The sequence below is a fragment of the Physeter macrocephalus genome, chromosome 10 (genome assembly GCF_002837175.3).
Source record: "Physeter macrocephalus isolate SW-GA chromosome 10, ASM283717v5, whole genome shotgun sequence".
NCBI classification, from domain to species: Eukaryota; Metazoa; Chordata; class Mammalia; order Artiodactyla; family Physeteridae; genus Physeter; species Physeter macrocephalus.
In genome coordinates this window covers 31,945,345-31,957,141 of record NC_041223.1, presented here as the reverse complement: position 1 = coordinate 31,957,141, position 11,797 = coordinate 31,945,345, and the positions used below count along the sequence as shown (strand labels likewise).

Genomic DNA, 11,797 nt, shown 5'->3' with positions numbered 1-11,797 from the left:
AACTACAAATAGAACTACCATATGACCCAGCAATCCCACTACTGGGCATACGCACTGAGAAAACCATAATTCAAAAAGAGTCATGTACCACAATGTTCACTGCAGCACTATTTACAACTGTCAGGACATGGAAGCAACCTAAATGTCCATCGAAAGATGAAAGGATAAAGAAGAGGTGGCACATATATACAATGGAATAATACTCAGCCATAAAAAGAAATGAAACTGATGAGTTATTTGTAGTGAGGTGGATGGACCTAGAGTCTGTCATACAGAGTGAAGTAGTCAGAAAGAGAAAAACAAATACTGTATGCTGACACATATATATGGAATCTTAAAAAAAAAAAAAAGGTCATGAAGAACCTAGGGGCAGGACAGGAATAAAGACACAGATGTAGAGAATGGACTTGAGGACACGGGGAGGGGGAAGGGTAAGCTGTGACGAAGTGAGAGAGTGGCATGGACATATATAACTACCAAATGTAAAACAGTTAGCTAGTGGGAAACAGCCACATAGCACAGGGAGATCACCTCAGCACTTTGTGACCACCTAGAGGGTGGGATAGGGAGGGTGGGAGGGAGACACAAGAGGGAAGAGATATGGGGATATATGTATATGTATAGCTGATTCACTTTGTTATAAAGCAGAAACTAACACACCATTGTAAAGCAATTATACTCCAATAAAGATGTTAAAAATAATAATAAAATAAATAAATAAATAAATAAAAACAGCAGATGATCTTTGAATAGTCAAAAAAAAAAAAACCAAAAAAAAAAGCATGAGCAGAAAAGCAGAACTAAAGCCACTGCCATGTTTTGCTTAGACTCTCAGCCCAGGCCTCCTGCAGAGCAGCAGTGAAGGGTTGTGTGACTCAGGGAATCAAGCACCAGGCTCAGCTGCTGGGGCCTTCATCTAATTTTCAGTGACCTTGTGAAAAATACTTCAAGTGTCTGTGCCTCTGCTTGCTTTTAAGGTGAGGAGAATATCAGCCTCCTACCAAGAGAGTATGGGGGTGAATAGCCAATGAGTATAATTGAAATTGCCTTGCTAATACTGTGTGAAGAGCCATGTGAAGTGCGGAATGATAAACCTACTCGGTGTAGGATGACTGGAAGGTGAAGGATGACAAATAGCCTGGTGTATTTCCAGATCTACAGTTCAGCCATGCTGTAGCTTGGAATTCTTTGAAGGCTTTGTCATGGCCTAGGGCTATGAATGACTTGTTTTAGTCCTAAAGAAATGAAACATTAACAACTTGCATAATCAGGCATTTCAATAAGAATTTGGAAGATATATGTCTATTTTTAGATCCTAGAGGCTTCAGAAGTCATTCAGTCCACCACCACCCAGGCCCAGTGATAAAGGAACCACATCCCTGAGTAGGGCCATTTCCCGTGGAAAGACACTCACCATCGCCTGGTGAATACGTTAGGCGGCCATTCTTCCTGATACTGAGTTGAATTCTGATTCCCTATAACATCCACCCATTGGTTCTAGTCTTATTCTCTGAAACAACAAAATCAGTCTACTCCTTTTTCCATGTGATAGACTTTCAAATTATTGAAGTCAGCACTCCCATTTTTCTTGAGTTTCTGTCTTCAGCTAAAATGTTTCCTTTTCCATTCCTTATATGACAAGGTACCTGTAGCTTCTCATCATCAATGCCATCCTCTTGTAATTCAGTCTAGCTTGTTTTTGTTTCTCTTAAGCTCTAGTCTTCAGAATGCATCACTACCTTAAGCAGTGGGTCTAATAGCTCAAGGCTCAGTGAGGCCTCTTTTATTTACATTTTAATTAAACAGGTATTTATTCATTATCTCTAGGGATATAATAATGAACAATACAGACATAATTCTTGGCCTTATGAAGCTTATGTTTGGAAATGGGAGAAGTGCATGGAGAAGACCCCCCTCCCAAAAAGATAGCTACACAAAGTCAATAAAAGAATTCCAAGTCTTGAGACAAGGACCAGGGACAAACTCAGAACAAGGAGCAGAATTCTTGGGGTGGATATGGATGATTAGAACTCAACCTCCATTCTCCCCTCCTTCTAGTTCATCTTCCTTTTCTCCCTAGCTTGGAAAGCTAACACTATACTTCCCAGACAGCCTTGTAGGTAGGAGTCTGGATAGAAATTAGGTCCCACCAAATAAATGCAACTCAGGTAGGCCCTTGTTAAGAAATTTTATTAATGAAATAAAAAAACCACTGAATAATTTTAAGCAACATTCTAACATTTATATCTTTAACAGGTTTAGATAACTGATAAGGTCAATTTCCCATTATTTCTTTTTTCTTTTGAAATTTTTAAGCTATTTTTCATTCAGTTATACTTCTAGATGAATTTTGGGATAATTTTATCAATTAAAAAATCCAACCGTGGATGATTATACTGGGTTAAGCTTAAAAATTAATTTGAGAAGAGATGATTTAATTTTTCCACCCTTGACATATTATTTCTCTCCACTTATGTAAATTTTCTCTCTTAAAAAAATTGAGAAGTAAGCTAAACATACTGAATATTGCTACAACGAGGAATTATTGGGACACTGTGAGAACTTACAATAGTGGAACCTAAGCCATACTCACTGTCAGAGGCAAGTCTTTCCAAATGTGACATCTCAGTTGAGTCTTACAAAATGCATAGGAGTTCACGGGCAGAGAGAGAGGTGAGGGAAGAGACTTCCAGGCAACTTGATCAACTTATAGGAAGGCCCAGAGGCAAAAGAGAGCATGAGATGGTGCTTCAAGGTACTGAAAAAGTTTAAAATGGCTATCACATAAAGTCCAAAAGCAGAGGAGGACAAAAATGGAACAATCTAGGTAAGCAATAGTCAAATTACGAATAGCTTTGTAAGCTGTATTTGGGTATTTAGATGTATGTGTGGAGTTTAGATGGCAGAACCAACTTGACGTAGTAATAGAAGGGTAACGATGGTGTTGGGAAGGGAGGTGTTAAGAAGAGTGCCCAGGTTTCTGGCTTTGGACCTGGGAGAATGGCTATGCTTTTCACAGAGACAAGAACACGAGATGAATCATATCTGAGGGGGGAAAAGATCATTAATGCATGTTTGTACCTGTTGGATTTGCGGGCCAGGGACATCCAAGCAGAAATGTTCAGCAGACTTTGAATCACAACCAAAGAAGATCAAAACCACAGATGAGCGATGTAGGTGGAGATATTGGTTTCTGAATCATTGTAACTGAAGGCACAGAAGTGGACAGGATCAGCCAAGGACAGTGTGAGGATTAAGAAATACAAGAAAAACAACATGCAACTTAGACCCTTTGCTCTGAAACCCAAGGATAACCTTGGTGAATTTAGAAGTCCCATTACATTGGTGACCCATACTGCACTCATGTAAACCTTCTGGCTTCTTTCATGTAAACTCTAGCAAGACCACCTTGTTGCAAGTGACAGAGACCCAACTCAAACTAGCTTAAGAAAGGGAGAAAAAGGAGCATGGGCTCAAAAACTAAGAGATCCAAGGTAGACTTTAGACATCACTACATCCAGGGGACTGGAAAGCTTATTTCTGATTTGTAAACTTCTATAGAGAATCTCCTGCTACATGGTAGGCAAGAGGAACCCCAGCCAACCTAGCTCACCATCTCAAAGCTTAGCAGTATCAGTAGAAAGAATATTGCTCTCTTCAAGTGTGTGTGTATATGTGTGTGTGTGTATGTATGTATATATATATATATATATATATATATATATATAAAAATCTTAGAGAAGACACCAATTGGCCCTGCCTAGGTCTTATGCCCAACCATAATCATAATTCAATTGCAGTGGCCAAGATAATGGAGCAATGTCATTGGATATCTTATATCTGGATCTCTAAGAAAAGTTAAAATTCTTGAAATCCACTCCAGACCTTCTGAATCAGAATATCTGGGGAAGAGTCCCAGAAGTTACTATTTTTTACAAGTGGCTAGAGTGATTCTTATTGGAGTAGGGATCTTATTCACAGATCATGTTTTGAGAAATACTGCAGACTCCAGAACTGCTGGGACAGGATGCTGCCTGAGAGGACCTCAGGTCCATATCCTGTCAGTTTTGGTGAATTTAGAAAATATTCAGGCTTTTGAGTGGACTTGAAAGGACTTGGGGTGAAATCTGGTCTGAATCACTTCATTAAATATATGACCAGGCAATTCATTTAACTCCCTTTGACATTTAGTTCCCTCATTTCAGCACACAGGGAAAATACTTACCCAGAATGGCTGTGCGAGGTTAAATCAAACATTTGTGAGGTCTGGTTGCCCACTAGCTTTCACCATTGCTTAGGCCCCTCAAACCCGTGACTAATGTCTAGGTCTTCCATTTCTTGGGGTCGGTCCTGCCTCCAGTATCATCTGCCATTTGTTTCCTAAAACAGTCGCAATGTTCAATTCTTCCATATTCTTTTAGGTCCCTAGGCTGCATTTCCGGGATGCTAAACTCAGCCTGCCCACACAGACCCTCACTATCTCTCTGTCGCTCCTTTTACCTGCCATACCTCTACCTGCCCCAACCTGCACACTCAGCTGCTCAGGGAGCTTTTTAAATCTCCACATTCTGTACTTCTGAACCCAGACTATAGGCCTGGAATATACTTTCATGTATGACTTGGTACAAATAATATCATCACGAGGTAAAAGTTAATCTGGGCTTTTAGAGACTGCCAGACTGCAAGAGAAATAGCAATTATCACTTTTTTTTTCAGGAGAAAACATCTCATATAAACGACTTGATAACAGACAGACTCATGAGACTCCTCCTTGAAGAGCTACCCTTAGATAAAAGTAGACAAACCCCACAAATGCCACGCTACATTCTCCATGTACTCGGTCCTTCATCATTTTTTAATATTCTTTTTTTTCCAGCTGCCATCTTGGGAGAAATAGAAAAGCAAAGAGGACACAGAAAACTGTTCTGTGATTTAAAAAGAAGATGACGCCACTTATGAGAGCCCTGATGGTGTCAACCAGCACATATTAGAAATGGGACAAGGAGCGAGATGGTGTCAGTGCTCTGTGAACTCATACCACGAGAAAGCACTTCACCACGCCCTCAGAATGCTCCCAAATACATGCTGAGAAGAGGTTTGTACAATTGCTCTTATGCGAAAGCACAGCTTTTTCAGCTTCTAACTTTCTTGGATATTAAATGCACTGTGCTGTGTTTTGCGTATTTTCCCCTTCTGTGTGGTTTCTGGGTTGGTACCAGAAGATAAGTTAGTGGGACTCTCACCCAAATCGTCCAAAGACCTTTATTCTATACTTTGTTCCTTACAGTCAAGTGGCATTTTTCTTCTAAAAAACTTAAAGTGGCAAGATTCTATTTTGGTATTATTTTATCCTCTATTATCGTATTTTTCCCTCCCTGTATTTTCTTTGTTGAAACAGTTCCTAAGTTCCCCCCTCCCTGCCCCCACCCCTACCTCCAGAGAGGAAGGGACAGGATAAACTTGGAAATTCTGGCTTTTATTTTCCAAATCCTAAGCCCTGGAGGGAGGAGAAAATTTGTGGGCCCAGAGAAAGTGACCTTAATAAGCATGGTGGGTAAAGGATTCCACAAGATGAGAAAGAGTCCCCAGAGCCCAGGGCTGTGGAGAAAGAGATGGGCAAGTTCATGCCCTACTTCCTGGTCATGCTAGCAGAGAAGATCTTGGATCTCAACAGCATAAGGGACTAAGGCAAGCAAGACCATGGAGACCAAGGCTTTGTGGGTTCTCTAACCAGGCTCATAAACTCAATGTATCCAGGTTCCTGGTGGGTAACTTACCTGTGAGGTTGGAAGTGATGTGAATGGGAGACTAATGGGGCTTGTACAAAACCCTAGAGTGTGTGCCCTGCCCAAAGGCAATCTAATTCTACATTTAAAAAGCACAAAAGAAACCAATCTGCTGTACTTGACAAGTTTTGGCCCACGGTCCAGAGGCCACACTGAATGGAACAATGGCTGTGTTAGTAGTATTTACTGTGGGCAGATTGCTAAGATTCAGGGTGTACCCAATGCCTTGATGCTGCATCAGCTCCCAAACATTGTCATTAACTCAGAGTGGAATAAGAGTGGTGAAATCTTGAAATGGCCCAGGTTAATAGTAGTAGAAGTTTCAAGATGAGGCTTCAGGTAGAGATTAAACTGAGTTAAAGAAATTTTCAGAAGTTTCTTGTATACCTGACTTTGTGGGCTGATGATACTCCTATCATTAGAGAGGTGTCTAGGATAGTTTTGGCTTCACCAGTGTGGAGCTTGGCGCTACTAATAACTGGCTGCGTGATCTCAGGAAAGTCACTTAGCATCTCAAGCCTGTTTCTTCAGCTATTAAAGAGAAACAATAGTAATACCCCTTCAGAAGTTTGCTGCATTAAATGAGACAACGTAGGACAAGGTCCTGGAACAATGCCTGCCTCCAAATAAGCAAGCCCTCAGACTGTAACTCTTCGTACCAATGATGCTGATACCTCGTGTTCATTGCCTCACAGTGAGTTTGGTGAAATACTAATTGGCGAGCTTTGGTTGTATCAACATTGAAGATGTCAATACATTGATTCTCTTATCACTTAAGATGTGTTTCCCATCTTGCTCCTCTCACCCTCATATAAAGGTACTTTTAGAGTCTCCCCATCAGGCTACAGTCTCAGACATCCTCAGACTCACTTGAATTTTGGGTTTAACACAGCTTAGGATCAAGGCAGGGTCTTTACTACAACTTCCGGTGAAGTTGGGCTTCAATCAATAGATTAGAAGAAATCAGAAATTTCTTTTAGGAAACTTTATTTTTTGTCAACCTTATTTTCACTTCCTGTTTAAGAGTCTGTGGAAGAACAGCTTAAGACCATTCAGTGGTTGTTCCTACCTACCCAGTGGCCTGAGCAGTAAGAACGGCAGAATTCAGTGGCAGGCTGAACGCACCAGCCTTCAGCGGGGAACTGCTGGATAGGCACAGGGGGCACATGCACACCTTCAGACCAGTCTGCAACCTTAGGTTGTGTAGCAGTAAATTAGGGAGGTGGAGCAGTCCATTGACCCTGAAATTCCTCCTGGGTCACAGCCTTTTAATCAGTGGCTTACTATTCTATTGCAATCCCTTCAGGATCTCTGTAGAAGTAGAGATCAGGCATGACCTCCATGAGTGTTCACGGGAGGTGGTGCCACGCATGTATAGAACCTCCCTGGCTGCAATCCACCACCCCTCCCTGTTGTTGTACTGGGTGGCAGTGTTTGCATAGCATGGAGGAGAGTCTATGTTACACGGAGCAACCGTAGGCGGGTCAACATAAGCGCCTGCATGAGAGGCTGGCGGGCAGCCCTGGGATCAGTAACCACCGGAAGTCTTGGCTCCCGGAAGCCTGCTGGGATCTGGCTGGTGAAGGTTCCAGGAGTGAAGCAGCCAGCAATAGGAGTGGCTCCAGTGACAGCAGCAAACTTCAGCACAGCTCGCTGGCCGGTATTCCTGGAGGATATGCCACTGTTAGCCGGTTTCAATGGGCAACAGCGGTACAAGCTGCCAGCAGAAGCTTCTCCCAGGATCTCTTCAGATTTGTAAGATAGATGCTATCATTTTTTCCTTTTGCAGATGTACTGTTCCATTTGGAAGTCAAGGTTGGTGCCACCTAAGTGGATTCCTCCTTTATTTGCAGGACATCAAGGGCTCCCGACCTTGTGAAAATTTCCCTTTAAATTTCCACAGGAATCCAGAACAATGCCATATGGACCTCTCTCTGGATAGCTTGGAAAGGCCAGAAAATCTAATTGAAACTGAGTGAAGACACTTCTATGAGAGGCTAAGTTGCTGTGGTCCACAATTGTAGTCTTTGGGACTCTGCTTTGCGTCAAGAAGTGAAAAATATTCACAGAGGTGGAAGGATAAGAATGTATCCTTTGTACCAAAGACTTTAGATACCACTTCTCTCAGCTGAACTATTGAGTTATTGCAACTCCTCCCTCCTGAAATGTGGTGTTTAGTTTTCTACTTAAACTGTTCCCACTGGTGGAGAAAATCACGCAACTCATGGATCTTCAGCTGGACCTTTAGTTCTGCCTGGCAACTCTGGACTGCCCTAGTTATTTTTCTCTTTGCCGTTGTCTATAATGACTACTCAAATCACCTATTCTGTGGCATCCTTCTTCACTTGCAAAAAATGATCTTGTTTTCTCCTTGCTCTGGATTTTTCCTTCCTGCCTCTGTGGCAGCCATCCTCCATCAGTTAGCCTCAGTGACTCCTGTATCTTCAGTTTCTCTCTTTACGGGCTCATCCTCATTATCTAAACTTGCTCACAGAGTTCCTTTAGTAAAAGACAAAGAACAAAAAAATGAAACTTTTGCTCAGTCTTAGGTTTCCCTGCAGCTGCCTGGCTATCTCTACCTTTCCCTTCCAAATCAAGCATTTGTAAATGTTGTGTCTATTTCTCTCCCCACTTCCTCCCCTCTCTGCCATTTCTCTGCCCACCAAAGTCTGGGGTATGCCTCTTGCCTTTCCATAGCAACTGCTCCTTCTAGACAAATCCAATGGCAAGTTTTGGGTCCTCACCTCCATCCAGTGGCGTGTTTGACACTACTGACCCTCGGCTGTCCTCTCACCTGTCTGGGAACTCCTTCTAGGTTTTCTCTGAGTGCGTCTCTCTGTTTGCCCAGTGTTTATACATCTACATTCTTTGAGGTTCTGCCTGGGACCTTTTCTCTCACTCTTTATTCTCTTTCTGGGTGAAGAATCTAATCCTGTGCCATCAATTACTGTCTTAAAAAAATCTAATAGTGTTATTGGAATCATTCTTATCTTTCCAGTTCCTCAAATTACATATCCAGGCTCCAAGTCTTTTAGAATCCTCACATCAGATCTTTGAGATCATTGCCATTGCCCCAAACCTATTTCAGATTCTTGTCATCTTTCACTAAACTTTTGAAGTAGACTTCTGGCTGGGCTACTGTGTCTCATCTTGGTTCCCTCTAATCAATATCACAGTCAGAGATCTCTCTGAAACAGTCAGCCAACATTTTCTGTTAAGGGCCAATAGTAATTATCTTAGAGAGAGCCCTATGATCTCTGTTGTGACTATTCAAATCTACCACTGTAGCACGACATCAGCCATAGACAATATGAAAATAAATAGGCATAAATGTGATTTAATAAAACTAGTTATGAAACAGGCAGTGGACCAGATTTGGCTTCTGATGCATAGATTGCTGATCCCTGTTTTGAAATACAAACTTGAATACATCCTTCCCATTGCCTTTTTCATTTTTTTAAGTTCACAGATTTTATTTATTTTTTTAAATTTATTTATTTATTTTTGGCTGCGTTGGGTCTTTGTTGCTGCGTGCGAGCTTCTCATTGCAGTGGCTTCTCTTGTTGCAGAGCACGGGCTCTAGGCATGCGGCCTTCAGTAGTTGTGGTACATGGGCTCAGTAGTTGTGGCTCGCAGGCTCAGTAGTTGTGGCGCATGGGCTTAGTTGCTCCGCGGCATGTGGGATCTTCCCAGACCAGGGCTTGAACCCGTGTCCCATGCATTGGCAGCAGGATTCTTAACCACTGCGCCACCAGGAAAGCCCCCACTGCCTTTAGAATAAATTATAAGTTCTTGAAAACAGTTTATGAGCCCAGCCAAACCGCTTACCATCCGCCTCCATCACAAACTCAACTCCAGCCATACTGGAAGACTTGAACTTATTGCATTGTGTTTTGATCTGCAGCTAACCTATTAGGTCTATTGGGGGCTGATATTCCAAACAACACAAGCTTAAGAGGCATGAACTGATGTAGGTTTGAGTTATAGCTCTGTCCTCACTAAAATTGTGATATCTGGCAAGCCTCAATTTCTTCATTTATGAAAATAAATCGGGATACTTATATTATCCGGGAATAAGAATATTATCTGCCTCTTACATAATTCAGCTGCTTAAAAACAAATGGCATAGTGAAGATGAAAAGCGCTCATAAACTGTAATGTGTTATATAAATGTCCATGTTGCCTACATAGGCTTGGCCAGTCCCCACCTCTCCTTTTCCCCATCAGAACATGTCAGCCGGGGTCTCTCTGATCTTGATCTCTATATCTACCTGCTTTTTTGGAAGCATGGGTCAGCTGCAGCTCAGCAGGGCCCTGGAGGATTCAGGCCACCTGTCCTCTCCTCAGATCGACCCACTCGTTCCTTTGCAGGGCAGCTCACTCTCACATCCCTCCCCAGCCCCAAAGCTGGTGATGGAAACCCTGGCCCAGACCCAGCCCATTTCTGGAGCAATTTCTCACTCCCATGAGGGTTAATTAGAAATGACGTGTGTGTGTGTGTGTGTGTGTGTGTGTGTGTGTGTGTGTGTGTGTGTGTGTTGGGAGAGGTGGTGAGAGACAAGGGAAGAATTAGGCTACTCACTATATCTGTGTGTGTGTGTGTGTGTGTGTGTGTGTGTGTGTGTGTGTTGGGAGAGGTGGTGAGAGACAAGGGAAGAATTAGGCTACTCACTATATCTAGCCTCTCTTGTTCCATTGCTGTTCCAGGGAGGGGACAGTGCATTTCCAAATGGAGGAGTTATAGACTGAGCAGATTGTAAGGAAAAGTATGTCACTCCAGTGCATCTTAATGAATCATCTATGCCCTCTGGGAGCCTGGGGATGATTCCCACCTTTGCAGCACCAGAATATGGTCCATAATCTAACATCAAATGGGACTTTAAATTTTTATCTTTACCTTTTTTTTTTTTTTAAAAAAAAGCTGCTTTATAGCTTCTAACTTTAGTTGTCTTCTTATTTAAAGATTCTCTGACTCATTCAGGCTTCTTAACCCACCTATTGAAATTTTCTGACAGGAATCAAAAGCACAGAGAACTAATCTTCCACATTCTTTAAAGTTTTGAAGAAATAGCAGCCCTGGGGCTTCCCTGGTGGCGCAGTGGTTGAGAGTCCGCCTGCCGATGCAGGGGACACGGGTTCGTGCCCCGGTCCGGGAAGATCCCACATGCCGCGGAGCGGCTGGGCCCGTGAGCCATGGCCGCTGAGCCTGCGCGTCCGGAGCCTGTGCTCCGCAACGGGAGAGGCCACAGCAGTGAGAGGCCCGCATACCACAAAAAAAAAAAAAAAGAAATAGCAGCCCTAACATCTGGGCGCTGGAATCAATTACACAGGAGGACACTAGAAAGAAGCAGCAAAGGAACAGAGCAGTTTGTTTGTTTTTTTTTTTTCACTGTCTAGAACTAGAGCAAATTACTTTTTCATGATAGAGAACTAGAAAATGCACTGTAAAAAATACTTTATAGAAGATTCATTTTTTGGATTACAAAATTACTAAGAACATCATGACAGGCATTTACATACATAAATTTCATCTACTGTGAGTGGTGCCTTACAAAGAATCTTTTGTATATATATAAAATCTTTTGTATATGTATAAATTGCATAGTATAACATTTTCACAAAAGAAGAAGTTTTGCAGGCATTTCTATAACTGATTTTCATTTCAGATTTGATTAGAAATCCATTTCATTGTCTTAATCTTTTTCTTTTCCTGTGTAAAAAAATTCCTTTATGTAAATTAATTAACTATACAAAAGCTTCTAGACCTTGCACATTATGGCAACTACTATGTAAACCCCAAATATGTTAAATGTTAAATGTTAAACTGCAAGAATAGAGCTACCCCATCTATTATTAGATTTCCTGGGCATCTCTTTAAGTTTTTGAATGAGTATAGAGAGGCTTCATTATGAAACAGATATAACAATTATAAACGTATTATACACACCTGACAACAGAGCCCCAACATATATGAAGCAAAAATTGACAGAATTAAAGGGAGAAATAGTTCT

The 11,797-nt window shown here is 41.8% G+C and overlaps 1 pseudogene; it reads right to left on the bottom strand.

The window, feature by feature from the left end:
• Positions 1-7,069: 7,069 nt before the first annotated feature.
• Positions 7,070-9,648, bottom strand: LOC102985563 (40S ribosomal protein SA-like; annotated as a pseudogene).
• Between the last annotated feature and the right edge of the window lie 2,149 nt (positions 9,649-11,797).